At 39.1% G+C, this 17,353-nt stretch overlaps 1 non-coding gene across 1 annotated transcript; it reads left to right on the top strand.

Moving 5' to 3' along the window:
* The first annotated feature begins 207 nt into the window (after positions 1-207).
* LOC112753387 (small nucleolar RNA R71) lies at positions 208-315 on the top strand. Its single transcript, XR_003177776.1, has one exon. It is a non-coding gene; the product is annotated as a small nucleolar RNA R71 (small nucleolar RNA).
* Positions 316-17,353: the final 17,038 nt, after the last annotated feature.

Raw genomic sequence — 17,353 nt, 5'->3', positions numbered from 1 at the left:
TCTGCCAGAAGATACTTCTGCAACGACTTTTGAATGGCCTTGCTTCTGTCTGTGGTTCCGAGTAGATTCAGCTAAATCACTAATCAATTGCCAAGCTTCATCAGTGGTCTTGTACTTCTTCATAGACCCATTGCTGGCACTTTCCAATGTGGTCTTATCTTGGGGCCTCATACCTTGTGTGATATAGCTGAGTAGCACGATCTTGTCAATCATGTGGTGGGGGCATGCTTCCAGAAGATTATTGAAGCGCTCCCAGTATTCAAAGAGAGTCTCACTGTCATCCTGAACAATTGTAGAGATATGCTTCCTCAGTTTATCAGTAACTTCAGATGGAAAGAATTTCTCCAGAAACTCCTTTCTGAGTGTATCCCAGTTGGATACATTTGCCATAGGTTGAGTGTAGTACCACTCTCTTGCTTTTCCCTCTAGAGAAAACAGAAAAGCTTTCAGCAGAATTGAAGTTTCATCAGTGCCGTCACGCCTGACAGTAGAACAGGCTGCCTGGAAATCTCTCAAGTGCTTGATAGGCTCTTGAGCAGGTAGGCCATGAAACTTGGGCATCAAATTTAACAGTGCGGTCTTTATTTCAAAATCTGTAGCTACCGCTGGATGATGTGCTTGAAACGGTTGCATTGTAAAATCAGGAGCTCCTTCCTCCTGGATGGTAACTCTTCTAGCTGCCATGTTTTCTGCACGTAAAACAACCGAATCAGTAGAACGGGGGCTGGTTTCTTCCTCATATTCACTTTCAGATCCACCCTCAGAGCGGGTTAACCTACGATGTTCTCGCCTTATTCGTGAAATTGTTCTTTCAATTTCAGGATCGAATATTAGCAAGCGCGGATCAGAAAGTGAACGTGTCATTTGACGGAAGAAACATGCAGCTCATAGTAGCAAAATTAAATAAAATGCAAATAAATAAATTCTAATTAATAAAATTAGCACTCTATTGCAACTCCCCGGCAACAGCACCAAAAATTGATAGGACGCAGAAGCTGGTGAATTAAAAATTTATTAAAATGGTTACGTTGCAAGTATAGTTCTTAACTCACCGAAAATCTGCCTATCAATTTAGAAATATGTCACAGAGAGTTTAAATTAAAATTAATGGGAGTTTTAAGTCCCAGGTCGTCTCCCAACGAGTTGCAGAAAAGTGTGTTGTTTTATTAATCAGATGTTCCAAGAAGTTGAGCTAAGTAAATTGGAATTTAAATTGAGGAATTTTAAATAATATAAATAAAAGCCTTGACTGGGAATTGATTGGTTAGAATCTCTATCATTGATGGAGTGATTTTTAAGATTGATTTATAATTAACGGTTACTGTGTTTGGTTATCCTTACTAGGTAAGGGAAAGTCAAACAAGTTGGAATGCCAGATCTGTTCACAAGTTGCAACCCACTTAGTTCAAAGGGATTGGTGTCGGTGATAGGATAGCAATCCAACATTTAACCCAATTACAAATTTTTCCTTCAATCCTTCCAACTCAAGAGTTCCTTTTAATCAACTCCCCATCATGTAAGGAAACTACTCACGCATTGTAAGTAAAGAATCCATAGCACATGAAAGGGAATTAAAAGAAGACATGATTATTGGAATTGAAATTGAATTAAGAAGAAATAATCCTTGCATTAATTAATCATAAAAGCATTCAAATACAAAATTGAACAAAGCAAAGAACATGGAAGAATGAAACCAAGTTAAGAAAACGAACTAGAATGACGAAGTCTTGATGAGGGAAATAACTCTTCTCAATGTTCCAATGCTCGGATCAATTCCAAATTAGAATACTCAAAACCTAGAGAGAAAAACCTAAGAGAGTAAAACTGGATCTAAAACTACTGAATGAATGTGTCTTGTTTCTGCATATTCTCTGACTCTAGTCTGCTGTTCCGGGCCGAGAACTGGGCCGAAAATAAGGTCCAAAATCGCCCCCAGTGAATCCTGCAGATTATGCAGATCGCACATGTCACGCGATCGCGTCATCCATGCGGACGCGTCGCTTGCTCTTTTTCCTCTCCACGCGTTCGCGTCGTCCACGCTACCGCGTCACTTGCGCTTTCCAATTCGCGCGACCGTGCGAGTCATGCGGTCGCGTCACTGCGATTTGCGCTCCTTCGCGCGGTCGCGTGAGCCATGCAACCGCGTCACTTCTCGCTGGTTATCTCCTCAAATTCTTGTGTTCCTTCCATTTTTGCTAGCTTCCTCTCCAATCTCCATCTCATTCATGCCCTACAAAGCCTGAAACACTTGACACATAGATCACGGCATCGAATGGAATAAAGGAGAATTAAAATTAAATAATTAAAGTCTTTAGGAAGCAATTTTCAAACATGCACTGAATTTAGGAAGGAAATCTAAATGCATGCTAAATTGATGAATAAGTGGGTAAGGATCATGACAAAACCACACAATTAAACACAATATAAACTATAAAATAGTGGTTTATCATGGATATTAAGTTGAGCTTCAGAAACTGGCAATTTTCAGCCCCTGATCGCGGACATTATTGGCACTCACGTTTGCCAATAACGCCAGCCACTATGCCAGCAACCCTGTCCCCTTCAAAAGAGCATAACTTAAGTTACATAGGTCCAATTGAGGTGATTTCAGTTGCGTTAGAAATCTGACATTCAGATCTTTCCAACGATATATAATAATCTATAATGGGTATGAAATTGGAGCACAAACCAGAGGCCTCTTTTAAGCCCCAAAAACACCAACTGGGTAGCAAGTGTGACGTTAGCCACACTAGCTTCAGCACAAACGCCACACTTGTAGCGTTAGTATGGCTAACGTTAGCACTGACATTAGCACCTGGTCCTCAACTTGATTATCTTTCAAGGACCACCTAACCTCAAGGAAGCAAGCCCACAAGTGTCAACCAATCAAGGCCACAAGAAGCATCTAGAATAGGAATTTTCATTTAATTTTAAATTGCTTTTAATTTTATTTTGTAATTTAGGAGAGCCTATATAAGGGCCTTAGCTTTTACATTCAAAGGACATTCTGGAATGGGGGGATTGAAGAGGGGTCTTCGAACTCCCCCCCTCACACACTTTTCCTTTTCTTTCTTTTCTTTGTAATTTTCATTTATGAATTTTGAAGTTTCAGTTTTAGTTTTAATCTTCATCTTTACTTTTCTACACTTTTTTCTTTTCTATTTTTGTAGAGCAATGATCAACTAACTCTTTTCATTGGGTTAGAGAGCTCTATTGTGATTCAATGGATCAATTGTAGTTCTTATTCTTCTTCTTCTATCTTTTCTCTTGATTTCACTAGAAAGCTTTCAATCTTCATCCAATTGGGTAGTTATCTTGGAAAAGAAGCTATTCATACTTGGATCTCTTCTGAACCTTGGAAGAGGAATGAAGAGATCATGCTAGAAATACTTTCTCACGTTGGACCAAATTGGGGTTGGAAAGATATGGTAACTATAATTCTACCAACACTTGATTTGGGAATGCATGTGGTATAATCAGTGACCATACTTCATCTCTTCTCATGAGCAATTGACCAAGGAATTGGCTATTGATCAACATTTGAGAGATTGAATTACAAAGAATTGTAATTCGATCACTTAAGATTGCCAAGGAGATCAATGAATGCATTGATTGAGGAAGAGATGAGAATGAACTTGATCCAGAGGGTTGCAATATCTCTTGAACCCAATGTTCGTTTATTTTTAGTTCTTACATTTACTTTTCTTGCCATTTTACTTTTTTGCACTTTATTGCTTTCTTTACTTTTCTGTCAATTTACAGTTCCCTATTGCTCATCATCCAAATATGAACCGTCTAACTAGGATAATCAATTAACCATTGATTGCTTAATCCGTTAATCTCTGTGGGATTCGACCTCACTCTTTTGTGAGTTATTACTTGACAACAATTCGGTATACTTGCCGAAGGGAGATTTGTTGAGAGACAAGTTTTTCGTGCTATCAGATATCATGCAAGAAGGAATTAAGAGTTTCCATTCAATTCAATGTGAATCTTTGAATGGCTCATATAAAAATAAGTATATTCTTTGAAAAATGTTGTGAATTTACCAACATTTATTGCTATATATATATAGTGGGGTGGATTGTTATGATTCTGAAAAACTAAAAATTTCTAGTTTACTCTTTATTTTCAATTAAACCAATTTGTCATATGCTAAAAGGGTAAACTAAACTAAATAATCCATATTTTCTATATCACAACTAAATAAGCTAAGATGGAAAATTAAGCTAAATATATAAGATATATACACAGTCCAAAGTGAAAAATGTAGTAAAGTAGAAATAGACAAAAAAACAGCAAAAGAAAATGTGCAAGTACTGAAAAGGAAAATAAGATAAAATAAAAATAAAATAAAATAAAAATACAAAAAAAGAATAAAATAGGATAAAGAGTCTGAAAGTGGTTCACCAAAATAAAGTTTGCCAATGATGGCGACCTCCCCACACTTATATAATAGCATCGTCCTTGATGCTCAATCAACCTGGGTGTGAAGAAGCGTCATCTCCGGAAGGGTGTTCTGCTGGTGTCTCTGTGGTGGCCTGAGGTGCTGCAGTCTGTGTGGGTGCCTGGGGGTCTGCCTGCTAAAGCGGAGTCTCAGTCTGTATAGGGACCTCTGGATCTGCTGGCTGTATCTGCTGGGACTCTTCATGATGTGGCACAGCCTGCTCAGCCTCTGCCTGTGCATCGTTCTCCTGCTCATCCTCCTCCTCCTCAGATGGCTCTAATGGTGTGTCAGGCTTGGAGGGGATGTCTGTAACAACACTGATTTTCGAGAATGCGAGATCTTTTCCGAAGGCACGGATTTCGCCAGAAGATCAGTAAAGGGAACACCTCTTCTATATCAACAAGTATCTCAATCCTCATTGTCATTATGTCATCCTTAAACTAGAACCTTTTCCGAGGCAAGCTCGATAACGCGGTCACGAAGAACCTAGTTTTTGAACCGTATCGGTTGGCAGTTTTGATTCTGATTTTCGTAAATAGTCTCTATTTGACGAACCGGAGTCGATTCATGAGAGGAGAGAGATAATAGTATAATTTTATCATTATATGAGTATTAGAAAATGCTTGAATGATATTATAAGGTTACCTGGTCTGTTTTAGTTAAAAATAGAAAATTAGTTTAACCGGGTTTACGGTTTACTGGTGCAGCTTAGCACCAGCACTCTCTGATGACTTTAGCAATGCTAAGACCTCATCATACATGTTCTATTCTCATAATAAATATGTTACTAGTGTCATTTATGCTAGTAGCTCAGAAAATAATTTTTAGAGATGTTTTAACGAGTGTTCCGATACATCTAGTTTTAGTAGTTATACACCTGAGATATTTTAATATTATTTTAATCCACCTCCAAGCCAGCAATCACAACTTAGCTGGTCATTTACTCCCTTTGGCCGAAATTGAAAGGAGAGAAAAGAGAGAAAACTTCATGAACACTTAATCTTCAAAGCTTGATTTCTTCTGAACTAAAACTCAAATCAAAACTCCGATTTTACCAAAATGATCATCTCTTCTTCCTCTACATAACCATGTGACTTATCAAGGCTGGAAATAAGGTGAGATGGCTGTCTCCCTCCCTCTTCAATTTGGTTTTCAAGGAAACATGCTTAAAAAAGTATTTTCTTGATGTTCTTCCTTAGATCTCTTGCTTAGATTGACTTGTGGGCCAAAGATCTTTGATTTCCTGCATGTTTAAGGTGAGGATAACCTTCCTAAGATGCTGCTAAAGTTTGTTTAGTTGATGGTTTAGAGTTTTAAAGTGGTTCTTGATGTGTTTTAGGAGGAAACAGTGCTTTAAGAACACTTCAAAGAGTAACCGGATTTGGAGCAGCAAATCAAGGTAGGGTGTCACGAAATTAATCTTGATTATTTGTGTTTGAGTTGTGTGAATGTTGTATGATTTGGCTGTGCTAAAAATTGGTTGCATATATGATTGATTCTTGGTGAAAATTTGGTAAAATTTTGATGAAATTTGATGAAATTCAAGCTTTAAAGTTCATGTTCTTGGGGCAGCTGGAAAAACGAAACCCTAGGCTTAAATTGAGGTTCAATTTGTGTTGAAATCATGTAGAAAAGATGGGGTTTTAGTGGCTGCTAATTTAATTTGAATTATGGTAAAAATCGGTTGCTGAAAAGACTGAAAAACGGGTAAAAACAGAGAAAGAATTTGAAGAATATACGAAGAACACGAAGAACACTTTAAGTGAGGTGAAGAACATTGGAGAACACCTTTTAGATCTTAGAAAGGGTAAGGAAGTAAATATTTTGGTGTTTGAGGGGTTATTTGGTAATTTCTGAAAGTTAGGGTGGTTAAGGTAGAAATATTAAAAGTTACGTTTGGTAGAAAGTAAATTTTAAAGGTTAAAAGTAAAAGGTAAGGTAATCTTCGAAAATTAATGATAAAATAATAAATAATAATAAAATATTAAATAATAATATTTAATTAAAAATAATATTTTAATAAAAATAATAAAATAATACGAAAAAGGCAGTTTTCTGGAAAAGTTTTAGAAAGATAACTTTAAGTGCAGAATCTCATAATTACCTTCATAAAACACTTAGGGAGTGGTAATAACATGTTAGTGAGACAAAGATAAAAGAAAGATAAAAAGTTGAAGAAAAAATAAAAGTCGAAGAAAAAGTCTGTAAAGTTTTAATAACAGAAAATCAGACAGAGATTTAGTGAACGAACTAGGGCAACATAGTTAGTCATTGAATTGTGACTAGGGTTAGGTATTATATGAAAAGTTAGACTGTTTCAGTATAGACTTAATGAACCTATACTTGGGATAGACTAACTATTCATACCGAAATTTACACAAGCTTTAAATACATACGTTAAACAGAAAAATCAGAGCAGAGTAGAAAAACACAGAGAACAGAGTAATCAGAGAAAAGTAAAGAGATACAGAAAAAAGAGTAACTAGAGTAGAATAAAGGGATACAGAGAAAAGAGTAATCTGATAAAGAGAAATGGTTTGAGTTAAGATGTTGTAAAAGTAAAAGCTGTAAAGTTTGTATAGTATGATTGAACAGAGAAAGAAAGAAGTACTGCATAAGAATGTGAAAGTGATTATGAATAATGAGAATGATAATGAATGATGATAATGAGAAAAGAGTAATATAACAAAGAGAATAGAGGAGAAGAGTATAAAAATAAAGAGTTAAGCCTTGTGGCGTGATATTTTATTATATGTTCATCTGATGCTTTTCCATTGGCCCTAGCGGTCTTGTAGGCCCAAGTTCACCTACAGTGAGTTATTATTCTTGTAGGCCGAAGTTCACCTGCAGTGAATATCAATTGTGTATCTCAGGGTGTTGCTCCTGTAAGCCGAAGTTCACCTACAGAGAGTTGTAATACCTGTAAGCCGAAGTTCACTTACAGGGGCGCCATTTCTGTAAGCCAAAGTTCACTTACAGAGGTGCTATTTCTGTACGCTAAAGTTCACCTACAGAAAATTGTTGTGCTGTAATTAGACTATTTCTGTAAGCCGAAGTTCACTTACAGAGGTGTTATTTCTGTAGGTCAAAGTTCACCTACAGAAAGTTGTTGTATTGTGATTAAACTATTCCTGTAAGCCGAAGTTCACTTATGGGAGTGCTGTTTCTGTAGACCGAAGTTCACCTACAGAGATAAAGCCATATCTAGGACTAGTTCCTACGTAATGTCGGGCTGCAGGGTGGGTGTAAACCGACACGTGAGCTCATAGCCTGCATAGGACAGACATGCATCATATTTGGTTGTGCATTTCCTCTGTTATGATTGTTGAATGAATGTATGCTTTGTTTGTTTGTATTCTATTCTTTGTATTTGTGTTTTATTTTCTTGTATTCTTTTGTTTGCGTTCTGCTTTCTATTTTTTCTATTTTTTCTATTTATCTGTATCTTCTATTTACTGCATCTCTATATTCTGCTATATGTCTGCTAAGCGACACAAATTAATGAACTTAACTAATAACCCCGACCCTACTAAGAACTTCCCAGTTATTACCCCTTCTCTCTCCCTTCCCCCTTCAGATGGAAGCATGTGTTCCCTTCCGTAGTTCGCTGACGGTCGTATGCAAAAAAGATTCTGCTCTAGGTAGTCTTCTGAGTCTAGGGTGAATCTCGTTCTCTGTTTATATGTATATACTATGAGACCAGCCAACGTCTGCACCCCGTTCGTATGCGCGTTTTAGCCTAAATCCTGTGTATGGGACTCCTGTTGTGTCGCTACTTGACGGAGTACCAGTAGGACGTCATATTAAAATGTATGATCATGCAGAGGAGTAGTAGACGACCTTCCACCTTTTGATAAAATTCGACTTAACTCGAGTTTTGAAGACTTAGAACGTACATTCCCTCAGTTTAGTAGTTTAGAGGGACTAGGTGAGTATAGAGTCTAGGCTAGCCTAGGTGCCAGCTTAGGGACCTCTTGAATAGGTCAGGACCTGGGATGTTGTATGTATGTATATGTATATAGTTATTATCTAGCTATATCTAGGGGTGTTCTAACTAAAGGTCTATACTCTAACAAAGGCTGGATCACTAAATGTTGCTAGCTACTTGTGATGTATTTATGTGTGGTTGTTTATAATTGTTTTATCTGTTATCACTTGTGAATTGATTACGAGTGATTCCGTCTATTAACCGAAACATTTTCAAAAAAAAAATACACCTCGCAAATTAACTACGCTTTTAAAAACAAATCAGGCTCATATGATAAATAATAGATAATAATTAGGAAGAAAAATTGGTAGCACTCAGTTTCCAGTATGATCTACACATATTGAAAATTGGGTCGTTACAATGTCAGTGTGGCCCGACCGGATCATCAACTTCAAATGCTCATAGGGTCGGTTGTTGCGACGCTCAGACCACTCATATTGCCGCTGGCTGCGGCACTCGATCTGGTCTAGCCGCTGAAAGAGGCAGTGCACTAAGTGGTAAATGGGCTTGGAAGCAGGTGAAGGTGCTGTGGTGGTGGCTGGTGCAGCAGATGCTGAGGGGGCAGTAGAAGATGTGGCTGCATCAGTGGGGGCAGTAAGTGAGGGCGGTCTGTAGCCCAGAGCTATGAACTTTCTGCCATGTGGGATGATCTTCTTGCAGTCAGCGGCTGGTGGCTTCTCATCCGCAAGCTCCTAGGGTACCTCGGCTCGGCGGCCCATCTGAGTAATCAAATAGGGGAAGGGCAGAGTGCCTTGGACATGGACCCTGGCCATGTAGTACCGGATAAATCGGGGAAGGTACCGGTCCTTGCCTTCCATCACGCACCAGATAAGAGTAATCATGGCAGCTGGCACCTCAGTCTCGTAAGTGCTTGGCATCACATAGTTGCTCAGACTTTGCTACCATAGCCTAGCCTCATCGTTTAGATAATTGATCTTGATGCCTTTAGGGTGCACTGTTGACTTTCCCATAACCCATGGGACAGCAGGATCAATAGCTATAGTGCGTTTGACTGCTTCCCAATCAAAACGCATAAACCTCATATCTTCTTCAGCCTTCTGGTAACCATCTGGTTCATCTGACTTAAGCTGGAATTGGAGGATATCTTTAATTGCCTCCTCAGTAACTAGAATCTGCTTCCTTCTGAGCTGTACTACATCCAGGGTTGTTTTAAAATAGTTGCAGTAAAATTCTCTAACCCAGGATGCATTTACCTCAATCAAGTTCCTCTCCAGAAAGAACCAGCCTCTCTGTTTGATTTGTTCTGTGGTGTACTACTGTAGTTCAGCTGGGATTCTGAGGGTCTTTTCCAAGTATAGGTGCCTGTGAGTCCCAAAGACATCATACTTTAGCTCACAATAACGGTTTGCGAACTTGACTGGGTCGGTTGCAGGCACTAACTGATCAGCTTTTTCCTGCGGGGTAAAATTCTTCTCCCGCCAGGAATCGTCATGTAGGATATCTAAAATAGTGGTAGAGGATTCTCCTCTCTTTCTTTTGCCTGTGCCTGTTTTGGCTTTTCCTTTGCCTTTTGGGTCAGACATCCTGAAAAGCAGAGGTCCAGGATACAGTTTATTAAACTAAAGCAGGAAAATAGGTAAGCAAATAGTATTTGAGCAATATAAGCATAGATGGGCAAAAGAGGAATATAATAGCAATATAAGCATGAAGTGAGTTAGATAGATGTAGAATTTTGGACTATAGGCAAGCTAAAAGTCAAAGAATTTAAATAAGAGTCACAATCCAAGATCTATGATATGCGGAATGCTTGTTTATCAGGAACGACAATAATCATGCCTTGAAATGGGTTGAAATTTTTTACTTCAAAACTAAGAGAGAAGTTAAAAAGTTAATGCAGTTAAGGGTTAAAGAGTGAAGTTAAAGTTAGTGGCATGGTATTGTAGTTCCTAGTTAACAAAAATTGCACAAACTTAAAGAACCAGCACCTCACATTCAAGCAGAGAATGCAGATTAATGATGATAAATCATGTAAATTAAAAGAAGTGCAAAATGAATAAAATCATCAATAATACGATTTAACTAAGAAGGGAACCAGAAGAAGTAGGAATGCTAGCCCATTCATCCATGAATTGGCTTGGTTGAAACCAATTAGTGCAGCGTTCAAAAGTACCAAAGCCAATTTATAAATGGTAGTTGAGTGAAACAATTTGCAGAAAAATCGGGCAGCATTTTGGCTAAAAATTAGACGTTCTCGGAATATCAAATAGCCTAATAATGCAAGGAGCATTACTTTTAAGCAAGATTAGCAGCTTATATGAATCCTAGAACAGGTAAGACCAAAAATAGCAAGTATAGGTAATAAGCAAGTTTAGCCAATCCAAAACAGTAATAAGTGATTTAGCTAATCCAAAACAACAGTAATTAGGTATATGTAATCAGCCTGGCTTTAGCAAATTCAGTAAGCAAGCAAGAATATAGGATATGGATGCAATGTATTCGGCATACTGAATCATTGAGGATAAAAAGAAAATGGCAACAAGAATGCTAATGTATGTGCAGTTATATAGGCATTTGCAACACTCAATTAAGATCCGATGAAACAAAATAGTATCGAACAAGAATGGAACAGCAGTGAATAGCAACATCAACAGCACAGCAATTTCATAATTGCGAAACAGATAAAGCAAGCAGCAAGAACGGCGCAATTATCAGACCTAAATCCACTAACCACATCCTAGCTACCTAACCACCTAAAATCCACTACGAACATGCATCACCAACTATCCTAATTTGAACAGAGTTAAAAAATATGCAAACTAACAAACTGGAATGGGAAAGGAATCGGAGTGAAGTAGAACCTGGTGCGCGTAGTGAAACAAATTGAACGAAGAGAGAGGGTGGTGGTGTGGTGGCACTGGTGGGCGGCACGGCGGCGCTGGGGTGCCTGCGGTGGTCCGGGTGGAGGCAGGGGGTGAAAGAGGGATAGGGAGGGTAGGGGAAGAAGGGGAGGGGTGATGAGAGAAGTGTGCCGTTGGGGTGGTGGTGGACGGCATTAAGGTGCGGCAGCGGGGTTGGGTTGGCGACAGGGCAGGGGTGAGGAGAGGCGTAGGGGGAAGAAGAGGAAGATAGGGTAAAATAGGGGGTGAGGGCGGTGCGACGAGGGGTTGTCGATGGTGGTGGCGCGGCGGCTGGGATGGCGGTGGTGCTTGGGAGGTTGGAGAGAGGAGAGGAGAAGACTGTGAGGGAGGGGGGAAAAGTGAGCACACAAGGGCTAGGGTTTTCGCGTCAGGGGGGGTTAGTGAATTCAAATCCATGCGTACGCGTGGGTCGCGCGAGCACGTGGGTCACGCGAGCGCGTGGATAAGGTAAAATTGAAACGGCGCAAAAGCGTCATTGACACGAATGCGTAATTGAGGGATAATGAAAATGACACGCACGCGTGAAGCATGCGGACGCGTCGACTAGAATTGTGCTAAACGCACGAATTCAGCGTCATTTTGGCACAACTCTCTGTTTCAATTAAGGGGGCAAAGATTTTAATGCGACGCGAATTCAGCATGCGTACGAATTCAGCATGCGTACCCGTCGCCCATGCTCACGCGTGGTGTGTCTAAGTGAAAATGACGCGTTCGCGTTATTGACGCGCACACGTGGCCCAATTGTGCCTAACGTACACCAGCCGCACGATTCCAGCCCAACTTTCTGGGCGTTGGATGGTGACGTCGATTTGAGATCGATGCCCACGCGTGGCCGATGCGCACGCGTGGTGTGATTTTTTTTTTTTTGAAATATGCAAAATGCAAAATGCAGATGCTGATGCGGATGTTATGAATGATTCTAGGGAGAATGAAATAAAATAAAATAAAACTAAAATCAAACAAAACGAAATAAAATTAAAATTGAAAAAGGAACGATCATACCATGGTGGGTTGTCTCCCATCTAGCAATTTTAGTTAAAGTTCTGAAGTTGGACATTTGATGAGCTCCTTGTTATGGTGGCTTGTGATTGAACTCATCCAGAAACCTCCACCAGCGTTTGTAATTCCAATAGCCTCCGGGGTCCTAAACTAGACACGTAATGCCTTCGAGCAAGTTAAAGTAGGATTTCAGGCCCCAGGGATGTTGATTGTCAGAATAAATTCCAGGATCCCAAACCTTGCTTTTGTAACCGTCTTTGCTTTTATCTACATTGTTCCAACTGGGCGGTACACAATCAGAATTTCCACTGGGATACCAGAACTTCTTCCAAAATTCATTCAATTGAGCTCTATACCAATTCTTGCATTTCCATTTGGAGCATGGAACCGTATTAAACTTTGGATGCCAACTCTTATTACTAACCATCTCCCTTTTACTCTTAAAGCCACAAAGAGCTCTAAGCTGACCATCGGATTCAAGCAAACCATATTCAAGTGGAAAGGTAAAGATAAAGGCTAAGAATTTTACCCACTTGAAGTTTGTATTGGTGGTAATGGCCTTGGGAGAGGTGTTTCCAGTGGTCTTTCAAGCTCCACTCCCTTGTATTCTTCTATGAATTCTTCCACTTCCTTACAGACCTCTTCAATTGCAACTACGTCTTGATCAAAGTCTTCAATTTTTCCTCATCACTCAAGTCATAAGTTGAAGGTTGGGAAAAGTCTACCTCCACATCATCTTCATATTCACTTGGGCAAGATTCTTCTAGCTCAAAGAGTTCAATTGTGACTGTAGGGTCATCATTAGGAGAACTTGATTCATGCTCATCATTACCAAGGAAACTCGCTTCTTGATCTGTTCCATCCAGTTCTTCATAAGATACATGCTTTGGGGGTTGTGCACTATCCTCCTTAGCATCGATTGCGAATTTCTTGGCGGGATTCTCTACAATTCTTGATTCCCATGGAGGTTCAGCGTCTCCTAAGTCTTCAACCAATTCTTTTTCCTTGATAATTTCAGCTTCCTCTACTTGTTCTAGTATAAAGTTATGCTCTGTATTGCTAACCGGAGCTTCTAGTATCTCCTTCATGTTACGTTCTTCATTAGATTCTCCACATGAAGCCATGGGAGTTCCTTGAGTGTCGGAACGTCAGGAAGCTAATTGATTTATCGCTTGCTCCAGTTGATGAAGGGTTGCATGAAATTGATCTACTGTTTCCTTGAGGCGAGCCTGTGATTCTTGGGTTGATGGATATGGACATGGTGCATATGAAAGTGGTTTTTCTTAGGAGTAACTGGATTGGAATTGGGGTGGATAAAGGTTAGGGTCATATGGAGGTGAATATTTGTAGGTGGTTTGTGAGTATGGTGGTTCAAAGATATGTTAAGGAGGTGGTTCATTGGCATATGATGGGGCTTGCTGGTAACTTCAAGGGGGTCCACCATATCTATCATCTTGGTATGCACCTCAGAATGGCTCTTGACCATAGTAATTTGGCGAGGTGGTTTGTCACGAAAGGGTCCACCGTAACTATTATCTTGGCATGCATTGTAAAATGGTCGTTGTCCATGGTATCTTGGAAGGATTTATTGCCGAAAGGGTTGATCAGATCCTCGTGGCTCCTTCCATCTGTGATTCTTTCGATCGTGATGCATGTTCCTGTTATAGCTTCCATTCCTTTCGACAACATTAGAACTAAACTCAAAGCGACGTGGTGAGAACTCGTAGTAGCTAATAAAAATTAAAAACAAAAATAAAAACAAATAAACAAGCAAAATATAATATTTACAATAACCAATAATAAGGCACACAATTGCACCTCCCCGGCAACGGTGCCATTTTTTGACGAACGGGATTAACTGCTAGTAAAGAATTTTATAAGAATAATCGTGTTGTAAGTATAGCTTCTAAACCGGGAGAAAATCCTTTCGTACAAAAGTTTGGTTGTCACAAGTAACAAAGCCTAATAAAATTTATAACCGAAGTATTTAAACCTCGGGTCGTCTCTCAAGGAATTGCAGGGAAGTATGATTTCTTATTGGTTAAGAAATTGTATATTTTTTGGTTTTTTGAAATAAGGAACAAAAATTTAAATGGCAAGAAAAATAAATTAATAATTAGAAAAACTCTTGGCAAGGTATGAGACCTGGAAATCCCATCCTAGTTATCCTTATCAGGTGTGATGAGAATTGTTATTGCTCCCACTTAGTTAACCCTTACTAAATAAAGGAAAGTCAAGAGGACTAATCAATTTGATTCCTCAAGTCCTAGTCAACTCCTGTGGAAAGACTAGCTTTAGAGGGATCCAAATCAATCAGCAATTCCCAATTTTCAATCAACAGTTGAGTTTGATAACTCAAGTGTCACCAATTGATGCACACAGAAACTTGTCTCTCAACAATTTTCCTTTGGCAAGTGTACCGAATTGTCGTCAAGTAAAAACTCACAATAGAGTGAGGTCGAATCCCACAGGGATTGATTGGTCAAGCATCTTTAATTAGAGGAATGTTCTAGTTGAGCGAAGCAGAATTTGGTTTGAGTGTTGCAGGAAATTAAAGGGCGAGAAAGTAAATAGCAGAAAATGTAAATGCCGAAAGTAAAGAGCTGAAAGTAAATGGCATCAGGTAAATTGCAGAATTTAAATGGGAATTGGGAAGATGCTCATAAAAGTAAATTGCAGAAATTAAAGAGAATGGGTAAGATCAGAAATGGGGATTCATTGGGCTTAGGAGATGTTGCATTCTCCGGATCAAATTCATTTTCATCTCTTCCTCAATCAATGCATTCATTGATCTCCTTGGCAATCTTAATTGATCGAATTCCAATTCCTTGGAAATTCAATCTCTCAAATCTTGATCAATAGCCAATTCCTTAGTCAATTGCTCATGAGAAGAGATGAAGTATGGTCACTGATTATACCACATGCATTCCCAAATCAAGTGTTAGTAGGATTATAGTCACCATATCCAACCAAACCCAATTTGGTCCAACATGAGAAAGCATTTCTAGCATGATCTCTTCATTCCTCTTCCAAGGTTTAGAAGAGATCCAAGTATGAATAGCTTCTTCTCCAAGATAACTACCCAATTGGATGAAGATTGAAAGCTTTCTAGTAAAATCAAGAGAAAAGATAGAAGAAGAGTAATGAAAACTAGTATTGATCTATCAAATTACAACAGAGCTCCCTAACCTAATGAAAGGGGTTTAGTTGTTCATAGCTCTAGAAATAGAAAACAAAGATGGAGAATACATCATGAAAATTAGAACTAGAAGTGCAGAAAAAGTAAATTATACAGAGAATAGTTCCCAATTTCCAATCCCCCTCCAAGCTTTTTTCCTATTTCAAAACTACCCTTATATATACTACTCTTCTGATCTTCTAGTTGGTTCTTCAAGTCTTGCATATGGGCCTTTGGATCTTGAGTTTGAAGCAGTTATCTTCTGCAGTGGGCTTAGCTTTACTTACAGAGAGAAAGTGTGAAGTAGGCAGGGTGTTTAGCTCAGGACGTTAGTGGCGTTAACGTTAAGTGAGAGTGTGGGTTTGAGAACGTTAGTAACAATCACCTTTTTCACTAACGTTCCTCACCCAGGGATGGTCCACGTTAACTTCAACGTTAGTGGCACTAACGTGACCACTAAAATTGCCTCTTGGTCCTTCGCACACGTTATTGGGACTCACCTTTCCCAATAACGTTGAGAGTCTTCCCTTCCCCCTACGTTAGAGTCCACGTTAACTAAGTTAACGTGGCTCTTAACGTAAGCTTACCAATCCTTCCAGAATGTTAGTGACACTTACGTTTGTCACTAACGTTCCAATGTGCCCCTACTTTCCACGTTAGAGTCCACGTTAACTAGGTTAACGTGGCTTCTAACGTAGCAATGATAGCTATTTCCAACGTTAGTGACAAAGGTGAGTGTCACTAACGTTGGCTCATCATTCCCTTATCCACGTTAGCTTCCACGTTAACTAAGTTAACGTGGGAGTTAACGTTGGCGATTCTTGCTCCCTCCACGTTAGCTTCCACGTTAACTAAGTTAACGTGGGAGTTAACGTGGCTCATTGTGGCTTAGCTCAACGTTAGTGACAAAGGTAAGTGTCACTAACGTTGGCTTCTCTTTTGCTTCTCAACGTTAGAGTCCACGTTAACTGAGTTAACGTGGCTCTTAATGTGGCCAATTGTGAGCTTGGTCCAACGTTAGTGACAAAGGTAAGTGTCACTAACGTTGGCTTCATTTCTTTCTTCAACGTTAGAGTTCACGTTAACTTAGTTAACGTGACTCTTAACGTGGGCTATTATGGCTTCGAGGGCGTTATTGGCGATTACTTTTCTTATTAACTTTGCAAGTTAGCTCCCATTCCACGTTAGAGGTCACGTTAGTTAGACTAACGTGGCTGCTAACGTGGTTCTTCCTTGCTTCCTTTGTCCTGAAATCAAGCAATAAAGTGCATCAAAGCTCTAGTCCCAGTCATGGGAAATGCATCATCCAATTTGTCATTAAATTCATGCAAAATCCTCATGAAATCATGTAACGTACACAATGTATGCTTGAATCAAGATGTAAGTGAAATTCTACCCAAAACTTGCTTATTCCCTAAGAAAATGCATGAAACTACCCTAAAAACAATAAAGAAAAGGTCAGTGAAACTGGCCAAAATGCCCTGGCATCACCAATTACTTAACCAAAGCCAAAAGGAAGAAAAATCTAAATTATTTATATCATAAATGGAAGAAAGCAATCATAAATCTGAAAATACCTCGAATTGTATTAAATAGAAAATAAAATTAAACATAGGAATCCATAAACCAAATTGGCAACATCAAGTAATCAACTAGAGTAATAGAATAAATAAAAGTAGAAGAGAACATAAAGTAAAGGAACATTGAACCTGGTATTGAAGAATTAACCATAAACTAAGAGAAATCCTAATTCTAAAACCTAAGAGAGAGGAGAGAACCTCTCTCTCTAGAAAACTACATCTAAAACCTAAAATTGTGAATTATGAATGTTGTATCCTTTGATTCCCTCATTCTCCAGCCTC

This window comes from Arachis hypogaea, chromosome 15 (assembly GCF_003086295.3).
Source record: "Arachis hypogaea cultivar Tifrunner chromosome 15, arahy.Tifrunner.gnm2.J5K5, whole genome shotgun sequence".
NCBI classification, from domain to species: Eukaryota; Viridiplantae; Streptophyta; class Magnoliopsida; order Fabales; family Fabaceae; genus Arachis; species Arachis hypogaea.
Note: the sequence above shows the minus strand (reverse complement) of the source record. Positions and strands in the feature narration are given on the sequence as shown.